This window comes from Mus caroli, chromosome 3 (genome assembly GCF_900094665.2).
Source record: "Mus caroli chromosome 3, CAROLI_EIJ_v1.1, whole genome shotgun sequence".
Classification (NCBI taxonomy): domain Eukaryota; kingdom Metazoa; phylum Chordata; class Mammalia; order Rodentia; family Muridae; genus Mus; species Mus caroli.
In genome coordinates, this window is record NC_034572.1 from 30236431 (window position 1) to 30249715 (window position 13285).

A 13285-nucleotide genomic window follows, 5' to 3' on the forward strand; every position below is an offset into this window, starting at 1 on the left:
CCACAGAAGGCAAATTGGTCCTGCAGGATAAAGAAATTGGAAAGGACAGAGATGTTTGAGTCACAGAGCTCCAGGCATGGCAGGACTGAAACCAGATGCAGGCTGAAACTGGGTATAGCCCATGGAGAGGTGGTTTCTTCTAAGCCTGTGTCCTAGGCAGCTCTGGACGAAGCACAAGGCTGGAAATCAGTCTGGTCATTTTCAAGTAAGGCTTACTGACCTCTAAGTGATGGTTGGCATCGTGGATATGCCTCTGCTCCTGGAGAACACACCCACCACCGCACTCCCATTGCCCTTAATAAAAAGTGGCAGTTGACATCCTTCTGACTTCCAACCTCAGCTGCTAGCTTTGGCAAAGCATATGGGTCTCATTTGGCATGTTCCCATTCCTCCTGCCATGATCATCTAACAGAGTCCAGCTGGAGCTCAGGGATGATTGGCTCCTTTCCTATGGTGGGAAAGATAGGAAAAGTGAAAGTGCACTGCGGCCAAGCTCCAGCCCTCCCTCTCTTGCTTAAGTTGATGTGAAGTTAAAGTGTTCTGTCTGCTACTTGGAACAGGTGATCCCCAGTACAACATCTGAATTCCTTAGGATGCTTATTCAAGTCCCCGTGCTGAACTCAGGGTTCCAACAAGAAGGAAGGAACCCCAACTCACAGGTACTCTGCCTGTCAGGCACAGAAGTGACCACGCCCTCCCTCCAGCCATCTAGGAAGGAGCATTGCTTTTAGAAAATTGATCTTAATGCCAGCACTTGGGCAGTGGAGGAAGGTTCAGAAGTTCAAGACTAGCCTGAGCTACATAGCAAGTTTGGGGAGCTTGGGTTTATCACAGGAAGTAACTGTGAGACCCTACTACATCCGCTTCCCTTGTGACCCTACCACTGTGCTCACTGCTCTCTCTGGGGCTGTGTATAAGAGCTCCTGCTCAGAAGCCCTGTTTGTAAGCACAGATGGTTTAGAACACCGGAGATGTGAAGGTCCAGATCCTAACTCCCTTCTCTGGGCTAGCTTTCCACCCTTGAATAGGCATTCCTAGCCCACCCGTGTCAGAATTTACACCCGGTAACTAGTAGACAAAACCCGTTGGGGACTTCTTACTTCAGCAGACCACTAGATTCCACCAACCCCGAAGTTAAGAATGTTGCCAGATAACATCTAAGGGCTGTCGACAAGCTTCCCCCCTCTTACTGGGACCACCGTGCCAATGTGCCAAACAATGTGTTTTAAACTTGCCTTCACTGCTTATGAACTTCTTTGTTCTATAAAACTATAAGACTTTACAAAACTCTTTCTATGTTGGCACGCAGAATTTGGGGAAACCTAGATCTTTATTCCCAGGCCATAGCCATTCAAATTTGGCTCTAGACCAAACTTTTTCATTTCCCTTAAGGTGAAAGTTGCATTTTTGTTCTGTTTGGTTTTGTTTTTTGTTTGTTTGACTTATGTCTTATAATACAGTTATTGGAAAAGGACAATTATACACCTAGTACAACATGATAGGAAGCCAGCATGCTAACAGGGTAATTGAAAGCACTGAGTACTAACTGAGCCACTTCCCCAAAGGGCCACCCAAATCGCAGCTTCCAAGCTGGAATCTAGAAAACTTGTTGCTGCTTTTAAATCTTGTCCCTCCAGTGAGCCTACGTATATCATTGTTTCTTGACAGGACGAGCCTCCATCCATGCACCTCACCCCAATATGTCCAGATCTGCAAGCTGGAGGTGGAAATAAAATCTTCAAAGACCTAAGCAATTTTATTGGACCCAGAGTAATGTTTAACCAAGCATATAATAAAACATGGAGGGATCGGCAAAATACAGCCACCCAAAAAGAGGGCAGGGAAAGTGGATCGAACGCGTAGAAAAAAATTACTTTAGCTCTTTATCTGGGGACCCGACTGCTGACTCACAATGAAGTGAGTTACCAGGCAAGTCATGGAATCTTCTCCTCTAGGGTTCTTTAAAATAGTGAAGTTTTTCTTAGTCTGAATGGCTTAGTCTGAAGTCTTCAGTGAGGTAGGATGGAATCAGGGAGCTACAGAGAGATAGCTCTGGCCCTTGCCACCTTGGTTCCTATCCTAGGCAGCCTCTGTACTGATGTCATCACCTTGAGGATGGGGAGGTGGGAGTGGGGGATGGTCTTTGCCACTCCTCAACTGTCCTGTCTCCCACTTCTCACCTACCTTAGTAATGCACTAATCCACAGTGCCACAGAAATGGTTGAAATATTTAGACATAATGGAGGAATTGTAATAGGGTCCAGTGGGAAACCCAGGTGTTTAGATCAGCTTAATAATAATAACCTCTGCCCCTGCTAGGGGCCTTTCTATTCAAAATCAACTCTGCTTTTATTCTGAACCATAAAGGCTACCTCAGACAGGAAATTATGCACCTGATTGGTCTTTACAAGTGCTGTTGGGTTTAAACTGAGGGCTGTAGGGGTCATTAGTGGGCAGCTTGTGATTAACCTTTGCTAGCCCCACGTTAACAGCTCCCATTATTGTCCCTCTGTGTCCTGAGGAAGCTGTTTACTGACAGTATTAAAAATACATCCCTACAAATTCTTTAGGGCCCTGTGTTAAAGAAGAAGAAACAAAACAAAACAAAACCACTCCCCGACATCTTATGGCCAGCTGACGAGGGAAATGGGAACCCTCTAAATTGCTATAAAGGCTTATCATGAAATACAGCGTTTAGCTAAATGGTGGTACCTGACACAGCTCTTTTCCTTCCATACTTACATGATGTGGTGACACCATCCAAGCCTTAAAATCTCTAGGTGTATTTAAGGTTTGACTGCTGTTATTTCTGAAATTAAGTTGCATGAACGTTTGAGGAGGAAAGAAAGAAAGAAAGGGATTAGTAACACAAGAGCGGACCTTGAAGGAAATGAGTCTTTGGGAGTATAAAGTGGTCTGGAGTTGTAGGAAAGATCACTGTGAAGTTAACAAATGATTGTAGTGCTCACACCACCTTAGAATGGTATGGTACTTTGGCAGACATTTTCTAGAATGTGTTGCACAAGAAAGATTATACTGACATTTTCTTCCACTGGAGTGTGCCTAAAACCTAAAGGATGCCATTCTTTCATGACCCCTCCCACTGCCCCTTTGACCTTCCGGCAAGAATTGAATGGCCTTCCCATGACCCCTCCCCCCTAGATAAGATACCACCCCCCCCCAACATTCTCCTTTTACTTTTTAAATGCCAGTGGAGAATTTAGCTACCTCTTTAAGAACTGTCTAGAGCACCCCCACCACCACCCTCCTCCTAGTCAGAGGCCACACTGAGGGGAAGGGGGAGGGGAGGCAAAAGATGATCCTGGTAGTGCTTTGTCCCTTCCTGTTACAGACACCGAAACATATGTGAGTGACAAAGAAAACCGGTAGAATTCCACGCAAAACATTTGTGCCCAGAAGATTCAAAGAAAGAGATGGCACACAAAAAGAGAGGTGGCTGCGGGCCCATGGGGAGACTGGATCCTTTTTTCCTTCTTTTATTCTGATAATGTTTAGATTGTGCCACTACCACAGGCAAGTGTTGCTTCTCTCAGAGAGGAGTATCAACCAGTTAATAACCGTCTTAACCGGAGAAGCAGTACACATTGTTCCTGCTGTCCCCTCGAACTGCCTCTCTGCTATTACAATGACCGCTGCATCACCAATATTACTGCAAACAAGCAAGGCCGACATCCACCTTAAACATGCTGCTGCAACTTAAAACACTTCAACTTCATGGTGGAAGGTGGAGGGGAATTGTCGCCTGGATAAGACTTTGTATTTCATGTCAAATTTTCTCTGGAAGCACATTTTGAAAGTGGAATTGTAACCCGCCCACCCCCCCCAAAAGCAGGGATTTGATTTGAAAATGCCAAAATAACTTTAATTACAGGTTTGCTGGGGGTGTGACATTCAAATATCAGTCAGTGGAAAACTTCCCATTGTTAATGTGACACTCAGAAAATCTGAAATCCGTGTTACACGATTACTACTGATTTGTACATTCCTGGTCTTTGGTGCACCTGCCTCCTAGATGAGAGCCAAAGCTCTAGAGCAAGTTTTACACTTGCACATTTCTGTTAAAAAAATCAAAATTAACTATACATTGTTATATCCTTGGAAAGAAAAACCTCGGTTTTCCTTATTGCACTTTCAGAACTGGGCTGAGTTACACATAATCTTGAAAGAAAAATCTTAATGTGAATGCCATAGAATATGAAGGGTTTTTTTTCCCCCTTATAAAATTCAAAAGAATCAAGTGACATTGGGAGACTAATCTGTAGTGGCCACTAACACCACGCCACTATTCCTTACCACAGACTTATTGTATTGTAGACAGTAATTGATTTTCTCTGCTCTCTCTCCCAAGCACATTAAAATAAATAATAAAAGAAACTGTGGAAACTGGGCCACCAAAAAGCCATGCTTTTTACCCTGAGCAGAGAGCTCTTGTTGGTCTCCAGAGGAATTTTTACATGTCCCTTGGTGACTGACTTTACAGGCACCATGGTGTCTCTGTTGAACATCTTTCATCCTCGACAGCCATCCCTTGAATTCAGCTTAACCTCGCTCACAGAGGAGGACTTACAGCCATCTTCATCGGAGAAGGTTGATGGCAGGAACCAGTAATAACAGTGTTTGACTCACCAAACCCAATCTTGGGATGCAGGGTCAGCCTTGGACCACACAACGGGTTGCCCAGCCCCGCCCTCTGTCCAGCCATCACTCAGCAGAATCACCTTTAGTCTGCACTGCCGAGTGGTTCCAGCTAGCCACTTTTACCTACCTAGCAGAGGGTGTATACGCAAAAATATACAAGTCTTGGAAAAAAAATATATTCTAGGACTCATCTTAAGCCTGACATGACAAAATTTCCCCTTCACAAAAACCCCCATGTACTCATTCATTCATTCGTTCATTTGTACTATGAATATTCTAGATAGATTCTAAATAAAGGTTAAACTTTAGCTACAAAATGATTGAAGGCCAATGAATATTCCTAATTTAGGAGGAAAATGAAAAGAGCTGGTAACTCGTATTTACAAAGCAGTCCACCTTCTAGTTGCCTGATACCTTGCATCATTAAAAGCCTCACAATACTGTGCTCTTCTGTCGGTGCCTGCATAACTCACTCTCAGACAAGTGACCAGCGTGCTGAATAAGGCAGCTCACTTACTTCTCAGCCCACAAAGGTCCTACTAAGTCTTCTTGTAGCTCAGTTACATCATGAGACAGACTCTTGCGGGGATATTTTTGGCACCTGCTCTGCTGTAAGGAAGCTATACTACAGCCTATAGATAAAGTCTTCTGGGGATATGTTGAACGAACAAACAAACAAAACCAACAACAACAACAACAACAACAAAACCAATATGTCAGTTTCAGAGAAAGTTGAAACATTGAGCTTTGAGAGAGTTTAGGGCAGGGGTCATTCTAAATAGTGGGAAACTCCAATAATGTGCCTGTGAACTGCAGTTGTAACTCAGTCTTCCGTCAACATCAACTCTGTGTATTACCAGTTCAGCAGGACCTCTGGTGTTCAGCCAAGTAACCGCCACTGAGTGAATTATTGCTGGGACCAGCTTCAGCTTGCAGGGTCTAAAGGACTACTGTAAGTTTCTCAGCCGTAAACCACATGTGCCCTTGGGTCTACAGTTTACCCCTGTGACTTTCCCCTCATCTTGGTTGCTAAAGAGAGTCCCATTGTATGCTTCAGCACCAAAAGTTTCACTCGGGGATGCAAGGGAGTCAAAATCACACAGTTGTTGGGGCAGGACAAAATGCAAGAGGCTGTGTTGTTGGGCTTTTGTTGTTGTTGTTATTTTTAACTATGTGAAAACTGCTGCCTGCATCTGGGGTTACAATTCAAAAGAGATACATTTAAAATATATAACTCTGTCTCCCACGTATGATAATGAAACAAGAAAGGAACAGGGAACTTTGTGACAATATTTTGAATTTGTGATTGTAGGCAAAATTTCCCTAATTTTGCATCACTTGAGCTGAACCCAAAATGGATTTAGAACAGGCAGTACTTGACCAAGGGAGAATAACTGTTGTTTCATGTCTGGTTTCTTCTCTTTAAATTTAAAGGGATGGTTAAGAGCATAACAAAGGGAGAAGACAACAAATGACATATACATACTTGTGTGAGAAGGAAAAGAATGCCACCCACATGCATAGAGTACCACACACAGTCACATCAGGAGCTGTCACATGCCATATAGGGGAACCATTGAATGTTGATGACATGTTTTTAACCCCACACAAATGGTTCCTGCTACAGTGCACACAGCTTGTTTGGCCAGCATTTCCTTCCCTTATGCCATCAAGAGCCCTAGTCAGAGTACATCTGGAGGGTGTTCTTTATAAGAACATTTTCAGTAGCACTGCTTAAACACAGCGGCTCACATCTCCCCATCACCCACTAGCCTTTGACAATCAGGAAAGCACTCTCATAAAAAGCAAGAACATCAAGCTTCTTATAGGAGAAGTCAACCCCTGGTAGCAGGCAGGGGGCACTAAGAGAAGAGGGCCCCAATTTGCTATGGATTCTCCACAAGGACATACTAACCTCCTCTACCACAAGCATGGCCGGCAGAACCAGAGGTTCTGGACATCTTAGTCTTTCTAGAACAACTCTTATTCAACTGGCTGTAGTTGAGACCTTGAGAAGCATCATCTGGATCCTTTGCATTTTGTTAATCCCGCAAGGTGGATCATGCTAGTTGATTCTTATACTTACTTTAAAATAACGATACCAACAATTCAACCCATTCTCAGCACAAATATAAAACTGCTTTGTAACGTTCTGAGTTCCAAACTCCATCCTCTCCTTCCAATCCATTCCAAGCATTGATACAGGAGTTCAACACTTACTAATGAAGTACCTAACATCTGCCAGGCACTGTTCTCAGGACTGGGAATGCAGCTATAGATAAAGCAGACAGAAGTTCCTAGGTACCAGACTGGAGAGGAGAGATGGCTCAGCAGTTAAGAGCCCTTACTGCTCTTTCAGAGGACCCAGGTTCAGTTTCCAGCACCCACATAATGGCACAAAACCATCTATAACTTCATTTCCAGGGAATCCAATAACCTCTCCTAACCTCCTCTGACACCAGGCATGTATGTGGTACATATCTACATACATGCAAGCAAAATATTCACACACATAAAGTAAAGATAAACAAATCTTTAAAATAATTTCCTAGCTACTTCATCTTTTAGACTTTTATACCAATTGACTTCCCTCCTTCAATCCTTGCCTGGCTGACTATACTTTCACTGCTGGTGGTCAACTGTCACTCTTGTTTGTGGCAGCAGGCATACGTCTCCAAAACTCATCCCGTCAATCAGTCAACAATTAGTGATGAACATCATCCCGGTGCCAGGGTTCAGGCTTTGAGCTGAGGGTAGCAAGATGAGAGATGGTTGGCTCTTGGCTTCAGGGATTGTATGTTTCTGTAATGTCTTTCATGTGTGCAAGTTACCAACTGATAGTTTTAAGACTGGATTTTCATTTCTGAAACCCCTGATAGCTGAGAGTTAGCTCTTCTTCCTTTTTCCCAGGCTAACTTTTGCTCCTGATGCACTTAAGCATGACTCGAGGGATAAGTGCCATTCCTTGAAAATATGCTACTGCCCAACTTGAAAAGAGTAAGCTAGTCTTGGACGTGCATCTGAGTGTTCTCACTCCATTTTCCATACTCACGACTCTTGCTATGTTTTCAATTAGCCCCAGTAACTGAAATTAATATTCCATTACATGGTTTTTGATCGTGCTTTAATTTAACCAACAATAATGATCGGGGCATAAAATAGGCAAGCCCTTTGTCTGGAGTTTGATGAATAGAACCATATGCCTGACCTCAACCCTTAGGGGAATGGACCTTCAGAAAGAATTTTCATGGCCCCTCCACTTTTTTGTGATATTCTCCTGTTGCTTTTTTGGGTCTATGCGGCTTTGTTTACTCACTAAATGTGGGAGGCAAGGCTGGAGTAAGGGGTTTGCATTACTCCTAAAACTATGGCACTTGAGAATGTTGCCCCATTTGTCATCTATTATGTCTTCCTTCTGGTAAGTATTTATTCCAGAAGACTTTGGTCAAAGTAGACACAGAAATTAACCAATTTTCTTTCCTTTGGGGAGGATAATTGTGGGGTATATGTGTCTACGCGCCTCTGTGTGTGAATTAACAGATACATAAATATACATTAAGTGCTGATACCTCACTGTCCCACATAGAGTGGAAGGCTGGCAGTGTATAATCCAGATGCACGGTGGGAGGTTTGCGGGGCTCCGTCTCCGGAGTGCCTCACTCCTCCCCAGGTGAACATACAGCGGCTTTGATCAAGCCAGGCGTTCCTGCCTTTCCTTCTTAACAGTGTGTGACTGGGGTGGTTACTTATTAACTTCTCTGAACCCCTCTCCTCGGCTAGACAATGGCAACAAGGGGATTAATAGAGAGCACACGTGGGGGACACAGGAAAGTGTAACTGGCACATGTGATCAATGATTGGCAGGCGTAGTGAAACCACCGGTGTCTTCTCAGCTCCCTTCTCTTCCTCTCTCTTTGCACCACACCTGCCATTTTGTTTTAGAGCTCATCTTTTTGCTTTCTCTCCTGCTCTTCCCTCCAGTGGGTCAGCTCTGACTATTTACGTAGTGGATTTAAATGACGCACGTTAAAATTTGAACTATTAAGTATCTGCTCACAGGAGAGAGTTTACAGATGCACCCCTGTCACACTAAGAACTTTTGTCTTGCTGTCCTAGATGGATGAGAAATTGCCCAGGGAGTTCCAAATCTGGCACAGACATATATATGAACAAGAAACACAAAAGAAAGGACACAATGATTACCAAAAGGTAAAGCAGGAGACAGGGTAAACAGATGGACTGGCACTTTACGGCCAGCCTTGTGGGAGCTGTGCCACCTTTTATTTGGTAACCTATCCCAGAGTTATCATGAAGCAAGACTTTGGTTCTGCATGTAAAGTTCTTTTAAAGGGTCTTCATGGCTCTGGAAGTTTCTAGAATATGAGCCTATTCCTGCTGTTGAAAGACCCCTAACCTGGCCTTGAAAGGCTTAGGTTCTCAGGCCAACTCTGACATCTATTAGTTGTGCCTCTTGAGCAAGGCTCCTTTGCACATCTCAATTTTCCTCTTCTGTAAAATGGGTATGTTTTTCATAGTACAGCTATAGACAATAAAACCCATTCTGACTAGTTAAAAAGGGCATTTTTACCTACATATGAATAACTTCAAGTCATTAGAAGGGCTAGATGGATAAGTCCCAGGCTGTGCTGTAAGACGCGGTTTGGAGCCTCAGAACGATTTATCGCAAGCATCTTTCTTGCTAACAGATACACACTTAATGCCAGATTTATTTATTTATTATTGTTGTTGTTTGTTTGTTTATATGGGGCCCACACATGCGGTGGCATTCATATAGAGGTTGGAGAACAACATATAGTGCTTAGTTCTCTCCTTCTACCATGTGTATCCTGGGATCAGGTCATCAGGCTTGGAAGCTATGTGTATCCAGCGTCCATCCCCCTAATCCTTATGTAAATTTTCTGACTCATAATGCCTGAATTCATCACAATCTAAATCTCCTGTGAGAACAGGCGATAAGACTGATAGTGCACCTAGAAGCTCACCAGACGGGCATGGGAGAAGTGTTTCTGAGTTGTATAATCTCTGAGCTTGAGAAGTCACACTGGTGAGGGTGGGAGCCAGTGGAGCGAGTGCATCATGCCGTTTCCCACAGGAGCAGGGATGTATCCCTTGCTGGGTTGCAGCAGGATGAGCATTGGAAGGTGCTCCTACATCAGCAGCAGAGGCTTAGCCTGACATCCTTGCCAAGGGGAGCACAACCATGTTAAACTCTTATGAGTGTTTACCGCTCCAGAGATCGTGAATGCAAAACAGAGGCACGAAAGAGAGGCCCATGTGCTTGCTCATCTACTCCAACTTACAGTCAATAGACCAGGCAAACAAAGAGAATTGAGGACATAGATTTACAGCACTAACAACAAGCCTGATAAAAACCATATAAACACCGCATTCAATGACTTCTCAGATTAATAAAGACGTACAAAAAATTAAACAGCCATCTAGCCAGCCTAGTAAACCTCACAGACACTCCTCAGAAAGAATGAAATCAGCTGCCACTTCCCTGGAAATTTTCAAACACATTTCAAATAATTAATGGCAAAAGAGAGACATCATAATCAAAATTAAATTATTGCACGACATTTTAAATGGGTTATGTATGAAAATCAATGTGTCACGATGACGAAGAAATTTATAGCTTTAAATTCTGACAGCAAAAAGAAAGGCTCAAGATTAATGGAATAATCATATATATTAACTCATGGATGAATTAAACCCCAAATGGGTTCATTTAAAAGGCTGGTGACATTGAGATTATCCTCATCGTGATAGCCAAGAAAACAGAGGGAATAAACAGCTTTAAAAGCAAAGCAATGATCTGAAGCCGTAGCTCACTGGGTAGAGCATTGCCCAGGGCCCCATCCTCAGGGTTGGAAAAGTCCTGAGCACGGCAGCCTCATATCTGTAAGCTGAGCGCTTGAGGAAAGGAAGTAAGGGGAGGAAGTGTTTAACATCGTCTCGGCCATAAAGATCAGCCTGGAGCCCAGGAGGTCCATTCTGAGACAGATGAGTCATATGCTAGCAAATATTTTTTTTCAAAGAAAAATCAAGATGCCATAATGATAGCTTAGATTCTATACTAAAAAGAATAATTGTTATAAATCATTTACTACTGGGCCATTTAAAGACAAAAAGAGAATAATGGAATTTTTAAAAGAAAGAATAAATTCTATATGCATCTACCAAGCTCCTCGGTACTGAAGTGTGAGTTGCACGAATGCTGCCAGATAAGCACACTAACTGTGTTCATCTAGCACTCAAGAACTTTACATGCCTTTGACTAATGCAAATCTGTTGTCCTGCTAAATCCTCCCAGATCATTGTGTAAGCATCATAGTTCCAGTTTGTTCTTATTTGCTTAGCCTTTTAAAAACCTGCTTTCAAACACTATAATAGCCAGGAGAGAATGACAAAAATACACCTATAATATTTGAGAAACTCCTTGAAGACAAATAAGAAGTTTTATAAATCTTTAGCTGACAAGACATGCATAGATATAGGACCCACGAAGCAAAGGTCCTCCAATCATACAGCTACGGAAGACCCACATTTAGAAAGAAGATAGAATGGATCTTCAGCCTCATCCTCCAGTAGTATAAAGCATGCTGTCTCTTTTATTCGCTGCCCGTGCTGCACAGTGATCCTAGGGGAACTTCTGTTTGGTTCTGGGACTGATAGCTGCCACTGTTGCAAGTACTTTCAATGAAGGACCGAGAAGTCAACAAATCAAGAGGATTTTCTTTTATCATTTTCAAAATCTAGCAGATGCAAAGGATGCTGCCGGGGACTTTAATGGAAAGACCTTAGCTGATAAGCCATCAAGGTGGAGCAAACTGCCATACCATTGATTTAAAGTAATAGATATGGACCACCTCCAAGAAGCAAGGGCCTTTCTTGGGGGGGGGGTTCTTTGAGGAAGAAGAGAGGAAGTGGACAAATTAGAGGTGACCCCACCTACCCACCCACCACCTGTCATGTGGCAGACACATGAATGATAGTGGCTATTCCATCAATTTTACTGAGTTCTTAAAGGGGACTTCTTTATGCAAAAAGAGTGCCACCATCATGAAGTGGGGAATCCCCCTCTTAAAAGATCAAGACCTGTAGGAGCAGCAGGAGTGGAATAAGGGGGAAACCCCTGTGTCATGTGAGAGAGATTGCTAAGAAGGCCCATGAAGGAACCCTTGCTGCCTGATGGAGATATTTATTTGTTCTGGAGAGATGAGGGGTAGTCTATTAAACACAGCTAGTCAAGCAGAGATTATCTAAACTGTCGTGATACCAAAAAGTATGCTCCAACCCCAAGAGATTATACTTCATACCAATTCACATGATGACTATCCATCAAGAGGCTATGGTGATAGATTTGAAGATGGATGGATTCTGACTATTTAGATAATCCAAGTGGAAGTTCCTAAAGGGATTCATATGAGAGTCATGATAACTCACACATTGCAACCCTTACATGAGGGGCTACCTCAACCTAATGGAGGAAGCTCTCTTATGGTCATGCAGCTATGGGTTAGATGAAAGCTCCCATTCTTGGAGGATTTCTGCAGCTAAAATCTGTAGAAAATCAAAGAGGGACTGCTTCTGCCTTCAGGGAGCTTGGGAGAGTAAGGACTGCGTAAAAGTGGGTAGGCAAGGTACTGTGGAAGAATGCTTGCCTTCCTCATGCATGCAGAGGGGTGGCTTTCATTGTGGTGTGTGGGGGAGGAGGGGAGATGTCCGAACTGAACATGGAACCAACTACTCTCTTATAGATTATAAAGAAGAGATTTGGAAGGGGAGAGGAATGGGGGTCAGTGAGGGGGATGTAAAGTGAACAAGTAAAAATAATTATAGCAATAATAATAATAATAATAATAATAACAGTAATAATAGTAATGAGTTGAACGATTATGACGTAGAGTGACTAGAAAGTTGAAATAGAATTGAAAAACCAAAACCAACAGCAAAGGAAAATCCCACACAACCCCAAACCTTTAGTGTCCTACCCATTAAACTCTTTACAAATCTGATCAAACCCTGAACATGTTTTTGGGGAAAACATGACTTTTTTTTAATGAGATTTTATTTTCATGAGATTTAATGGAAATGCTTTATTTTGAAAGAATCAGTGTGATAATGGTGCAGAATTCCAGACAGACTGTAGTACTACTGACCCGAGCAGGGGAAAGCTTCCGGAAAAGGGAATTTTCAAGCTTGAAACGTTGGGTTTAAGCTCTGAACCTTTGAGATGGATAAATGTTCAGGATACTCCGATTTCCTCTTGACTGGTTCACACACTTCTAGTTCCTTTCCTGACCTCACCTACGCCCTCTTTGCCTCCCAGAAAGTGGGAAATGTCCCTTTTAAAGAGATCAAATGAAATGGAGAGAAACCATATATTTTCGTCTGAACTCCCCATCAGCTCAGAAAGGAGGCGGCATCAACCTCACTTAGTTCCATATGCCTCCCCTTTCAGGTGGTACCTTTGTGCAGCCTTGGCTGATGCCAGCAACCCAGCCCTGGGTCTCCTGCTCGGCTCTCCCAGGCTTCTTAAAACCCAGACTCCCACAACAAAGGACAATTGAGGCCCCGTTGGTGCTCGGGTTTACTGAGAACT

General features: G+C 43.1%; 1 pseudogene; it reads left to right on the top strand.

Moving 5' to 3' along the window:
- The first annotated feature begins 8026 nt into the window (after window positions 1-8026).
- On the top strand, window positions 8027-12146 carry LOC110291111 (annotated as a pseudogene).
- The last annotated feature ends 1139 nt before the right edge of the window (window positions 12147-13285 follow it).